The sequence below is a fragment of the Pelodiscus sinensis genome, chromosome 1 (assembly GCF_052426305.1).
Source record: "Pelodiscus sinensis isolate ZL-2025 chromosome 1, ASM5242630v1, whole genome shotgun sequence".
In the NCBI taxonomy this organism is placed as follows: domain Eukaryota; kingdom Metazoa; phylum Chordata; order Testudines; family Trionychidae; genus Pelodiscus; species Pelodiscus sinensis.
In genome coordinates, this window is record NC_143052.1 from 78,976,232 (window position 1) to 78,989,547 (window position 13,316).

At 45.7% G+C, this 13,316-nt stretch overlaps 1 long non-coding RNA gene across 1 annotated transcript in view; it reads left to right on the forward strand.

The window, feature by feature from the left end:
* The first annotated feature begins 12,308 nt into the window (after window positions 1-12,308).
* LOC142830023 (uncharacterized) overlaps window positions 12,309-13,316 on the forward strand; it is an 81,169-nt gene continuing 80,161 nt past the window's right edge. Inside the window, exon 1 of the long non-coding RNA XR_012905026.2 lies at window positions 12,309-12,503. This is a non-coding gene — a long non-coding RNA (uncharacterized LOC142830023). The remainder of the gene's footprint in view (window positions 12,504-13,316) is intronic.

A 13,316-nucleotide genomic window follows, 5' to 3' on the forward strand; every position in this document is an offset into this window, starting at 1 on the left:
GAGTTCCCTTACTCCTTGTACAATGAGGGTTACAAGAATTGGAGTAAGAGGTCTTCCAGCTTGACAGTATTTCAACATTATTTCAAAATAACTTCCTGCTATGTAGACGCAGACTAAGTTATTTCAAAATAATGCTAGTTATTTCAAAATAATGTTGCTATATAGATGTACCCTTATTGACTAATTGATGGAAAATCCATCAAGTGGTCAATTAGTTGATTAAACTAAATTTAACATCCCTAATTTGCATACTCCCATGTGATTCTGAGCTGATAATGTTAGGGAAAACACGTTGTACTGTGTTTATTTGGTCTGCCTTCCGCATCTTGTGGTTAAGGCACTGTTCTGGAACTCATGAGAACGCTATCTATTCCACAAACTGCCTGTATAACTTCTGTTTTCAATCTGAAAAGTATTACAAGGATGCATTAATCAATAACAATGAGCAATCCTGTGGTACCTTAGAGACTAACAAATATACTAGGCCATGAGCTTTCGTGGGTAAAATCTACTTCATTGGGTGAGTTGGAGTGGAAATTACAGAATCCAGTATATATTTAACAGCAAAAACCGTTACCTATCAATTGTAGGACAGTGCTAATGAAGCTAATTAAGTCAAGCCGGATGTGTTCCATACATATAGCATTTGGTGTGGAAATGTGAATATCAAAGATGGGGAAAATTGCCTTTGTAGTGCATTAACCAGTTAATATCTTTATTCAAGCCCAAGTTGATAGTGTTGAACTTTATACGGTTTCCCTGCAGCTCCCCTTGGCTGGAAACAACAAACAGGAGCCACTGGGAACCACAAGGCTTCATAGCTATGGACTCTTTAAGTAAACGAAGTGATGTGGGCCCGCTAGCCACTTTGAGGGACATTGTCCTAGACAGAGCTATGAGAATTGAATGCTAGTCCTCTGGAGCTATTCAGATCTGTCAGAAAGTAATTTCAAAGCAGTCCAAGAAAAGCAGTTGACAATATGTATAAAGACCAATTCATTCCTTAGAAAGAAGGGAGAAGGGCAGATCTTTCCCACTTGGGAATTTCTGTGGGCCAAATTCTTAATGGCTACGTCTACACTGCAATGCTATTTTGGGATACTGGAGTATCCCAAAAGAGCTATTCTGTGTCTTCATAGTAAGCCCGTTATTTTGCGCTAGCTAATCCAATGCCCCTGGAAACTTCATTCTAAGGGTATGTCTACACTGCCACCCTGGTTCGAACTAGGGTGGCTAATGTAGGCATTCCCTAAGAAAAGCAAGGGACATTTTGGAATAGCACTTTATTTCGAAATTTGGCACTGTTTGGAGAGCGCCAAATGACGAAATAAGCTATTTCAAAATAACATTGAAATAAGATACGCAATTTGCATAGCTCAAATTGCTTACCTGATTTCGAGTTACCGTGCAGTGTAGACACACTCTATGGCTACCTCTAGACTCACATGATTTTCCGCAAATGCTTTTAATGGAACAGTTTTCTGTTAAAAGCATTTGCGGAAAAGAGCGTCGAGATTGGCACGGACACTTTTCCGCAAAAGCACTTTTTGTGGAAAAGTATCCATGCCAATCTAGATGCACTTTTGTGCAAAAAAGCCCCGATCGCCATTTTTGATATCGGGGCTTTTTTGCGCAAAACAAATCTGAGCTGCCTACACTGGCCCTTTTGTGCAAAAGGACTTTTGCCCGAACGGGAGCAGCATAGTATTTCCGCAAGAAGCACCGATTTCTTACATGAGATCGTCAGTGTTCTTGCGGAAATTCAAGCGGCCAGTGTAGACAGCTGGCAAGTTTTTCCGCAAAAGGAGCCTATGGGTGTAAATTCAAACTGCCTATTGGAGACAACTGGCTGGATTTTAATTCCACACCAGCTAAACAGCTCTGTAACAGCACTGTTTTTAGTTAGAGGAGATGGGACTCAAGATTTGGGCAAGGAATAGTGAGCCCTGGTGGTTCTAAGGCCTCTCCCCTTGCATTGTTGCCTTCCTCTTCTTGCCTTGTCACTGCGCACCACTGCATTCCTTCTACCTTTTTGAAAGATATATTTAGTCAAGCACAAGTTACTAGGTTCAATACACTTGTAACTGGACGAAAATGGAAGGACTATGATATACTGCAGGGCAGACTAGATAATCTTATGGTCCCTTCTGTGCTTAAACTCTATGAACCTAGGAATGCATTTACATTATAATATTATATAAGCAAAACCTAAAATCAACTGTGTTCTCTTTGACCCAGACCTCTCCCTCCTAGGAAAAATGAAATGTGATATGGTCCTCTGTTTATGAGTGAACAGGTATTCTTCATTGAAACTGGGCAGATTAACCATAATGATTACCTTATAACACTTATCAGATTTCAGTCTTTTGTCCCCTTGCAGAACTGGATTTTCAGAACAGACACTAGAGATCTACGTATACTTAATGGAGAGAGCGTGCATAAACGTCATCATGGTTAAGATAAGCAACCCCTACATAATTCTTCAACCTCACAATTTCTGGAGGCATAATTCAGCTATTTGAAATTCATTATGCTTACGGGTCTTTAGGTTTGTAGCCCAGAAATGTAAGATTTTTTTCATCCTGAAATCCTGTGATTGTCAGAGAACAGTTTTAAGAGTGTAGCATTCTGTGAGTATTTAGGATTGTAATCCTTAAGTGTATAAATTAATTTATATATTATTTGTTTGCCAAGGTAGCTAGACAACTTGACAGCTGAAGTGCAGCAGTGTACACTTCTTCATTTTCACTTAACTGTTATAACAATTGGGAAGGTTATTATTGTCTATTTACAATTTATGCAGATCTGCCTGGGGGGAAGTGAGTACTAAGGACAATTTAAAGTAGTATCATTTTTCTTCCGTTTGTATGAAGGCAACAGTAGGGAGATAAAGCAGCATTGTGCAGTGAACACATTGCTAATGGTTCATATCAGGCTATCTGATTAAAAATATCTTCCTAAAGTGGCCGAAGGGCTATACTATAAACACGCCGCGCAGGCGCTCCCTCGGCCCCACACAGTGCCCTGGCTGGCACCAGGGAATTTAAAGTGCTGGTGCCGGGCTCAGGCTGCAGCGTGCCGGTGCCCTGCATATCTGCCGCCAGCTGACCCTTTGGCAGACAGCCCACTGGGCCAATCCGCCCCTGCCCCAGTCAGCACGCAACCAGCCCCTCCTCTTCCCTTCCCTCCAACACCTCACCCAACCCTCCCTCCCCCTAGCATGTGGATGCTGCTGCTGGTTTGGGTAGGGTTACCAAGTAGACCCCCCCCAAAAATGGACACTTGATCGTGGGTGGGCGGGAGGCAAAGCTGGGGGGCCATGAGGCTAGTGGGGGGCGGGAAGCAGAGCTGGCGGGGGGGGGGGGGTGTTTGCAGCGGCGCTGGCCGGGGGAGATCAGGAAGAGGAACAGGCTGGCGGAAAGCAGAGCTGGGGGATGGTACAGGGGGCCTGGCTGGGGAAAATCAGGAGGGAAAATGGGGGAGAACCATCCCGCTGGGAAGGCAGGAGTTCGGGGGCTGAGGGCACAGGGTTTGGTGCGGGGCATTAGGGTTGGAGTATAAGGTTGCAGGGCTGGAGTCAGGACAGAGATATGGGGGACTCTTGGTAAGGGGTAGAGGTTAAGATGTGTGGGCATGGGGCTGGAAGGTTTGTGAGGGCAGCTCAGGGCAGAAGGTGATAGAGTGAAGGCAGGAGGGGTGGATTCAGGGCACAGGGTCTGATTGGGGGGCTCAGGGTAGGGAGGTGGGAGAGCAGGAGTCAGGGCAGGAGGTAGAGGGTGCAGAACTCAGGAGGAAGCTGGAAGAGATTACGAGGCTTACAAGGGTGACAATGCTGTGCTGACAACTCCTCCTGGGGGGACAGAGCTTCACTTCCTGGGACTTCCCGCACCCTCCCACCTCCTCACAGGATGGCATCGCAGAGGTAAGTTGCTGGGGTGCAACAGCCTCCGCTGCTCAGGCAGCTCACACACCAACTGTTTGGGGAGGAGGAGTGCAGTTGCACACTTGCCAGAGATGCTGCAGGATTGCCAGGTACTAGTCCCAGCTGCCCCTGTTCCCTGCCCAGACCCCCCCACCAACACTGTCACCAACACCCAGCACCACCCTGTCCCTGGCTCCAGCACCCTGACAGCTGTTCCAGCATCCTTGGGACCGCATTAGTGAGGCTTGGGGTTTTTTTTTTTTTTTTTTTTTTTTTGGCATCTCACTTGTGTGGCCCCAACTGACTTTTCTGTGGGTCAGTGACCTTTGACTCAAAACAAGTTCCCTGCCCCTCTCGTATATAAAGACAATGCTAAAACCTTTTGAGTTTGACATAATATTTTATTTAAAAATGAAGCCCGGCCAACATCCCCCCAACTGGGGCCAAATCCCCATCTCACTGCAGCATCATAACACTCCTGCACCACCTGACCCCAAATCTGAGCCTATTATACACTGGAACCCCCTCTCCTGAGCCTCTCACATCCCCAAACTCCTGCAACCCCACTTCCTCAGTCTTCTGCCACAACATTCCTGCACCATCCCCACATGGCAAATGTGTGTCCTGAGTCCATCATACTCACAGCATCCTTGCCCTGAGCCCCACACATATCCCACACAAACTCCTGCACCCTCACATCCACAAGCCTGTGGCTTGCTCAGCACCCCAACCTTCTACCTGAGCCCAACACTCTGCAGCCTGGAGACCCCTCCCCGAGCCAGCATCCCCTTCTCCTGCATCCAAATTCCCTCCCAGAGCTTGCACTTCTCACCTCTTTACACACCCAAATCCCTCATTCCCACCCCACAGCCTTCACGTCCTCTCTCAACCAAGTGAGAGTGTACAATGGCTGGGGATAGCAAGTGATGGAGAGGAGGGGAACAGAGAGGACGGGGCCTCAAAGGGGTGAGGTCTTGGGCAGGAATGTGATTTTAATGTATTGTGGGTTCCTTTTTTTTGCTTGACAAACCTAGGCATAGGGGCACCAGTTTAATAATCCTGCATAGGGCACCATAAATCCTCCTCCTCCTGGTGACCCTGGTCCTCCTCCTCCGCTGTGACCTCCAGCCAGATGATGATGGGGGTCTCGAGGCTGGAGTCCACGACAATGGGTGGGGAAGATATTTCCCCACCCCCCAAGAATTGGTGAAGCTCCTGGTAATAGGAGAGGTGTGGGGTCCTGCCCCGAGCATGAGCTGCACTTTCTGGCCCTGACATATTCCTGGCAGAGCTCCTTTACCTTACTCCGGAAGTGTTGCAAGGCCTGGGGTGGGTGTCTGCGCTCTGCCAAGGACTTGGCCATGTGCCCAAAGATGACCACGTTGCTGTGCTTGGAGTAGAGATCTTGCAATGTCTCCTCCTCGCACCACAGCTCTAGGAGGGACAGGATCTCCACTTTGGACCAGGAGGGTTCCTGCCTCTTGGTCTCCCTTGATGGGACCTGGGAGCCCTGCTAGTACTCCCTTTGAGGGCCAGGAGGGTCGCGGGGGGCTTGTGGCTCTACCATGGGTGGCAAGGCCTGCGGCAGGGAAAGCCGTGCAGTGAGGTGCTGCTCTCAGGCTGGCTTCCTGCCACAAGGCTTGCCCAGGGTGCCTGCAGCTTTAAGAGCTGGAAGGAGACAGGAGCTGTAGAATTGTTATTTCCTGTTGGTCTCTTCTTTCAAAAGAAAACTCTCCTCCCTGTCGACACACGCCTTTTTCCAAAAGAGCTCTTTCAGAAAAAGGCTTCTTCCTCATAGAAAAAGGATTACCAACACCAGAAAAAATCCTCCTTTCTTTCGATTTACTTTCTAAAGAATGCGTTTGCAGTGTGGACAAAACTCAGATTTTGTTGGAAAAACATTTGTTTTTCCAACAAAGCTCTGTAGTGTAGACATACCCATACTGTGGCCAGTTTTGGTTCCTACTATTAAAGAAAGATGTTGAAAAACAGGAGAAGATTCAGAGACGAGTCACAAGAATGCTTAAAGAATTAGAAATCATGCCTTGTAGTGATAGTAGACTCAAGAAATCCATCTATGTAGTTTAACAAAGAGAAGGTTATGGGGTGTCCTTACAATGTCTAAGTACCTATACAGAAAAATATTTAATAATGTGCTCTTCAATATATATGTATAACATGACTCAATGTCTGGAAGTTGAAACTAGGCAAATTTAGACTGGAAATAAGGTGAACACTTTTAGCAATGAGAGTAATTAACTATTTGGGACAACTTACCAAGGTTTATGGTGGAGTCTCCATCACTGACAATTGTTAAATCAAGATCAGATATTTTTCTAAAAGATATATGATCAAGGAATTATTTTTGGGAAAATTCTGTGGATTGTGTTATAAAACGAGTTAAACCAAACCAGATAACAATAATACCCTCTTCTCTCCTATGAATCTGTTAATACTGTTGAATATCTATGACTGATAATTCCAAAACATTCACATGACTCTGGATTTTTCAGTTTATTTTGACACATTTCATTCAGGCTTTAGATTGTCTCATATAGTGATTGATCTCCATATACAATGGATAATAAAAAAATACCGGTACCCATTATGATGCATTTTTCAATTGCCATTGATATTACTGGCCATCAGCCACTATTGATAAAACAGGAGTCTCTAGTGGTCCCACATCTTAAGAGGGAGTGTATGTTGGGGTATACTAATTACATACTGAACCCAAAGGAGTTTAAAAGTCAGTACAGGGTCCAGATGCTCCACTGCCTGAGGCCTGTTGTGCATCCTCCCATTGGAGAATCAGCACGTTAAAAGGAGCTCAGACACCCAGGAAAGGCGTGGTGGACAGGCTTCCAAAGAGAAGAATCTTCCAAAGAGAAGAAGTCAGACAGATGGTAGAGCCTAAGAGGGGACCACAGAATATGTAAGGCCCCAAGCAGTGCCTTCTCGAACTACTGTCCACTTTGAGAACCATGGGTCATTTGGACCTTTTTTAATGACACTTTTTTACTGTTTGGACTATAAAAAGTCATACCACAACTGAAATTTAGAGAGGAAATAGCCTTTGTCAGCAAACTTGAACTCTGTATGGGGAGCGCATCTGGCACTTCGGAATGGGCCCTGGACTGGGTCCTTGTGGAAAGGCAAGGCCTGGGTCCCCCTTCCATGTCCCACTTAAGGGGAAAAGCCCAGATGCAGATGGGAAGTGCCAAGTATTGTATGCCTGTCCCAGAGGTCAAAAGTAGGCACTGTTACTCCTCCTTTCCCCTTTCGACTGACAGTGAATCATGGCGTTTGAGATCAAGTGAATCAACCATGGGCCAGCTAGCTCTCAGAGGAAGACTCGGAGCGTGATTACACTATTATCTTTCCTAGTTCTCTTTCACTTAGCATTCCCCATCTTAGGTAGTAACCTGTACTATGGTATCATATCCTGTTATTTTGCTATACGTATATGTGCAGCTAGTGAGGCAGACCATATAAAATATTACTTGAAGTTTTATCATTATGTTAGAGACATCTAACTTTATACCTTCTTTTTGATTGTTTCTCAGCTAATAAACTGCCTAGATAATAATTTTAATTGAATGAGAGACAACTGGATAAGTGAAAGCCTAGAGAAGATTGAGGTGTTCATGAGTGGAAACACTGAGAATCATTTGAAGGGGAAGCACTGAGAAGTTTGTTTGTCGTTTGTACATTCTTTTTATTTTGCTAGTATGGACATTAGTGATACATTCCATAACATGTGGGAGGGTATTACTCACATCTCTCATAGAATAGGTCCGTATCTGAGGTCACTGGGCTGAGAGAGGCTATTATATCATCACTAACTTATCTGGAAAAATCTTATGTATAGGTCTCACATGCCTCAGTCTTTAAAATAAGTTCTCTTTAAAGTATCTCTAGTGTGTTTTCTTTTGTTTATTAAAAAAATGACTTTGCTTCTATAATATTATTAGATCAATTTAAACACAAATTCAGCGTAGAAAATATTTACTTGCATCTACTGCGGGGTTGGGCAAAATACAGCCCAGGGACCAAATCTGGTCAGCGAAGCCACTGGATGCAGCCCACGGACCACCTTTGCAGGACCCTCAGGCACAAAGCTGCCTTGGGTTTAAGGCGCAGTCCAGAGGCTCTTTGCTCTGGAGGGAGGGGGATGCTTTGTGTGATCTTCCTGCCCCCAGCCCAATCCTCAGCTCCTAATGGCTAGAAACAACCGGCCAATAGGAATTGACCCCAGCCAGTCTCTCAGCTCCTATTGGCTGAAAACAACCTGCCTATAGGTGCTGAAAGATCGGCCTGGGGGATGAGGGCAGCTCAAACCTCTTCCCCCTCCTGGTGCTGAGAGCTACATAAATGGAATAGCCTACAGCTCTAAGGGTATGTCTACACTACCCCGCTAGTTCGAACTAGCGGGGTAATGTAGGCATACCGCACTTGCAAATGAAGCCCGGGATTTAAATTTCCCGGGCTTCATTTGCATAAGCGGGGAGCCGCCATTTTTAAAACCCCACTGGTTCGAACCCCGTGCAGCGCGGCTACACGGGGCTTGAACTAGGTAGTTCGAACTAGGCTTCCTATTCCGAACTACCGGTACACCTCGTGGAATGGGGAATAGGAAGCCTAGTTCGAACTACCTAGTTTGAGCCCCATGTAGCCGCACTGCACGGGGTTCAAACCAGCAGGGTTTTAAAAATGGCGGCTCCCCGCTTATGCAAATGAAGTCCGGGAAATTCAAATCCCGGGCTTCATTTGCAAGTGCGGTATGCCTACATTACCCTCCTAGTTCGAACTAGGAGGGTAGTGTAGACATACCCTGGGTGATCTGGGGTTGCAGCAGACCATTTGGAGCCCATTTGGGGGTGATGGCCAGGAGACGCTTAGGTAAGCTCCTCCTAGCTAGAGCATACCTCTGGCATCCCGGCCCCTCCTGCACCCCAACTCTCTCCCCCAGGTCACCATCCAAACCCTCTGCTCTCCCCTGCCCCAGTTCACAACTCCGTCCCAGGTCCTGTATCCTCTCCTACACCCCTCCCCCTGGCCAGAATCCTCTCTTGCACCCAAACACTTTCCCAGACTCTGCACCCTAATCCCCTGACCTCCTTCACCCAAACTCCCTCTCAGACCTCTACCGTCTCCTTCACCCCAGTTCTTTACCCCATGCACCCTTCTGTACCTAGCCTCCATCCTAGACCCCTCATTTCCTCCACAGAAAAGTGCGGCCCTTGACCACTTTCTAAAATCTAGGAGTGGCCCCCCACTAACAATTATTACCCATCTCTGACCTACTGTCACTATCTGGTATTGTCCCACTTTTTGAACAAACATCAATCTGCTGTGATAACATCTAATGGCTGAATCTAGGGTGATCAGATAGCAAGTGTGAAAAAGCAGGACAGGGGTTGAGAAGGTTGATGGTGACTATATAAGACAAAGACCCAAATATCAGGATTGTCCCTATAAAATGGAACAATTTGCATAGAGAGGGTGTGGAAACTTCTTCACTGGAGGTTTTCAGGAGACTGGATAGCCATATCTCTTGGATTGTTCAAATGCAACAAATCCTGTATCTTGGCAGAAGGTTAGACTAGATGACCCTGGTGGTCTCATCTAACCTTAAGATGCTATGAAAATTGGGACATCTGGTCACCCTACATGAATTCCCATGGGTCTAGGTAATGACTAGTCATTGTTCCTATGTCTGGGTTGCTAAAGTACATATGTCAGGTGTAGACCCTGATCTCTCTTAGCAGTGGGACCTCAGAGTCTGGCTTCCTAGATCTTGCCTCTTGTGTCTCAGCCTTCTCAAGCTCTCCAGTTGTTTAGACATGTTCTGTCCAAAGTCCACCTGGCTATGGGAGCTCTAGTTTTGACCAGCTTCCTGTTTTAGGCACAATGGCAGTACAGCAAGGACACATGGACTTGGCAAAGAAGTTTCTTTAAAAAAATCACCCACACATACTTGACTCTTTAAAAGCCCAAGAAAGCTGTAGATTTATTTAAAACAGCAAACTCTTGAAGGCAATTGCCTTCTGCTTGACCTTGCCTTCTTTCACAAACTCTTAGGTTTTGTCCACATTCTTCTCTACTGTGTCAAGATCTTTCTAAAAAATGGGTGATCTAATTTACACTGATGGTTACAATAATAAATCATGTTCATAAAATCAATGGAATTCATAGTTCAATACAGAATAGTGATAGAGATGCAGCTGTGTTAGTCTGGTCTAGCTGAAACAAAAGACAGAACTATGTAGCACTTTAAAGACTAACAAGATGGTTTATTAGGTGATGAGCTTTCGTGGGCCAGACCCACTTCCTCAGATCAATATGTAGAAGAAAATGGGCACAACCATATATACCAAAGTGATACAATCAAAAAAATGAACGCATATGAAATAGACAAATCAAATTTTAGAACAGAGTACGGGTGAGGGGGGAAGGTTAGTGTCTGTGAGGTAATGACATAGGGGTGATTATAGGGGAAGTTTCTGTGAGGTAATGATGTTAGGGGTGATAATTGTGGAAGCTAGCTTTGTAATGGGTGAGATAATGAGTCTTTGTTTAAACCCATATAGTCATAGTGCCCAAACTGTCTTATCTATTTATTAAGAGGATTTATTATCTAGACCTACAACTTTGTTGTTTTCTGTAACCAATGTAAGTAATTGCTATCTTACTGTCCAAAATATGACTCATTGATTTGATTCTTTGTGAAATTCCCCATTCTATATTATTTCTAGGTCCAGATACAAGGTACAGGCAGTCCCCGGGTTACGTACAAGATAGGAACTGTAGGTTTGTTCTTAAGTTGAATCTGTATGTAAGTCGGAACTGGCGTCCAGATTCAGCCGCTGCTGAAACTGACCGCCAGTTCTGACTTACATACAGAATCAACTTAAGAACCCCAGGAGTCCCCAAGTCAGCTGCTGCTGAAACTGATCAGCAGCTGATTCCAGGAAGCCCGGGGCAGAGCAACTCTGCCTGGGGCTTCCTGTAGTCAGCGCTGGTCAGTTTCAGCAGAAGCTGACTTGGGGACGCCTGAGGCAGAGCAGCTGGGGTGCTACTGGACCAACCCAGCAGCACCCCATCTGCTCTGCCCAGGCGCCCTGATTCAGCCGCTGCTGAAACTGACCAGCAGCGGCTGAATCAGGACCTGGGGCAGAGCAGCTGTGGTGCTGCCGGGTTGGTCCAGTAGTGCCCAGAGCGGCGCTGCAGGACCAATCGGCAGCGCCCCAGCTGCTCTGCCCCAGAGTCCAAAACAAAAGCCTGGTCTGCTGGGGGGGGGAGCACACTAGCTGCGCCCCCCCCCCCCAGCAGACCAGGGACACAGGGAGCAGAGCCGCAGCGGCAGCGGGGTGCCGCGCCTCTGAGGCTTTGCTCTGGCAAAGCCTCAGAGGCGAGGGACCCCGCCGTGGCTGCGGCTTCAGTCTGGGTGCCTGTGGTCTGCTGGGGACGGTCCCCAGCAGACCACAGGCACCCGGACTGAAGCCGCAGCCGCGGGGGGTCCCGCACCTCTGAGGCTTTGCCAGAGCAAAGCCTCAGAGGCACGGGGAACCACTTCTGCTGCCGCTTCAGTCTGTTGATGGCATCTGGCTCAGATGATGAAAATGAATGTGTATCAGTCTTCACTGATTTGTATCATTATCAAGCAGAAGCATTCATCAGCATGGAAGCAAGTCCCCTGAAATGGTGGGTGAAGTATGAAGGGACATGTGAATCTTCAGTGCATCTGGCACATAAAATATCTTGTGATATTAGCTACAATAGTGCCATGTGAAAGCTTGTTCTCATATGACACTGTAAACAAGAAGCTAGTAGCATTATCTCCTGCAAACTGAAACCAAACTTGTGTGTGTCAGTGATTGGCTGAAAAAGAAGTAGGACTGAGTGGACCTGTTAGTTCCAAAGTTCTCCATTGTTTTATTTTTTAATGCAGTTATTTTTGTACATAATTCTACATTTGTAAATTCAACTTTCATAATAAGGAGATTGCACTGCAGTGTAAGTGAAAAATACTATGTATTTTGTTTCTTTTTTATTGCACAAATATTTGTAATGAAAATAGTGAGCACTGTGCACTGTGTATTCTATGTTGTAATTGAAATCAATATATTTTAAATGTAGAAAATGTAACAGGGCAGCTGCCCTGTACTGGCCCCTTAAGAGCCAAACCCCAGCCTGGAGCAGGCCCGGCGAGTTCAGCCCAGCTGGGCGGCGTTGGCCAATTAAGGCCCAGCTGGGGGCTATAAAAGGGAAGGGCTGCTTCAGCTAAGGCAGTGTGAGCCTGGCTGCTGAGGGAGCAGAATGCTCTCTGGAGCTAGGGCCGGGCTAGAGAGTTAGGCTGGGCCAGGGCGCTTGGGCAGCCTGCGGACAGGCCTGCTGGAGAGACACCAGACCCCCGGAAGGGGGGCTCAGAGCGAGTGACTTGGGCACTGCCAGAGGGCAGTGTGGCAAAGAGAGCAACGCGACCGAAGATTCCAGAGGGGGAACGCCACATGAGCGGAAGCCGGTGCGGGTGGAATGGACTGATTCCGGGGACAGACGACGGACCCCCGCTACGGTGGTGAGTGACCCCCTCACAGAAAACATCCAAAAGTATTTAAATAAATATAATTCTATTATTGCTTAACAGAGCCATTAATCATATTTAATTAGCCATTAATTAATTTTTAAGGTCTTGACAGCTTTAATTAACAGTACTTGTCCATTTTCATTCATTGGTTTGAGATCATTGAGACTATAGAAGTGCTAAGTATTATTTTTATTATTCATAATTATGCAAGACCAAACATATATATGCTTTTTGTAATGTGTGTCAGAGGCAGATTATCATATCCTAAATTTTAATTTCACTGAAAATAATTGATTTGTGTTTATTTTCTATTAAATACATACATGATTTACTAATCACAGCTAAAAGACCTAAGTAAAACCAGCAAAATAAATGTCAGATCACAAAACCTTTAGTCCAGACTCATAAATTATTTTAAAGGCTAATCAGTAAAACTCCAGACAGAAACATCTATTGTTAAGGATTGGTTATAATTTATGACTTTGTACTGGAAGATTTGTGTTGCTTGGCAGTGTTGCAAGTGATACAAGCTAACATTTACTGAATACAATTCAAATTCTGGTGTGTTGGTGGAGCATAGGGAGATTGGGGAAGGGAGAAGCGCACTGAACAATTTATGTGCATTATTCCTCTTTTTTTTTTTTTTTCCCTGTCTCATTTTCCATTACTTTTCAACATGCTTTTGTGAACTCATGGGAAGGAAGTATAAGCATGGTAAAATCTATTTTTATGTCTTTTCTAGAGTTTTGTACTGTACAGTGCCACTCCTGACAGGGTTAAAATACATTACAAAGGAGTGTGAGT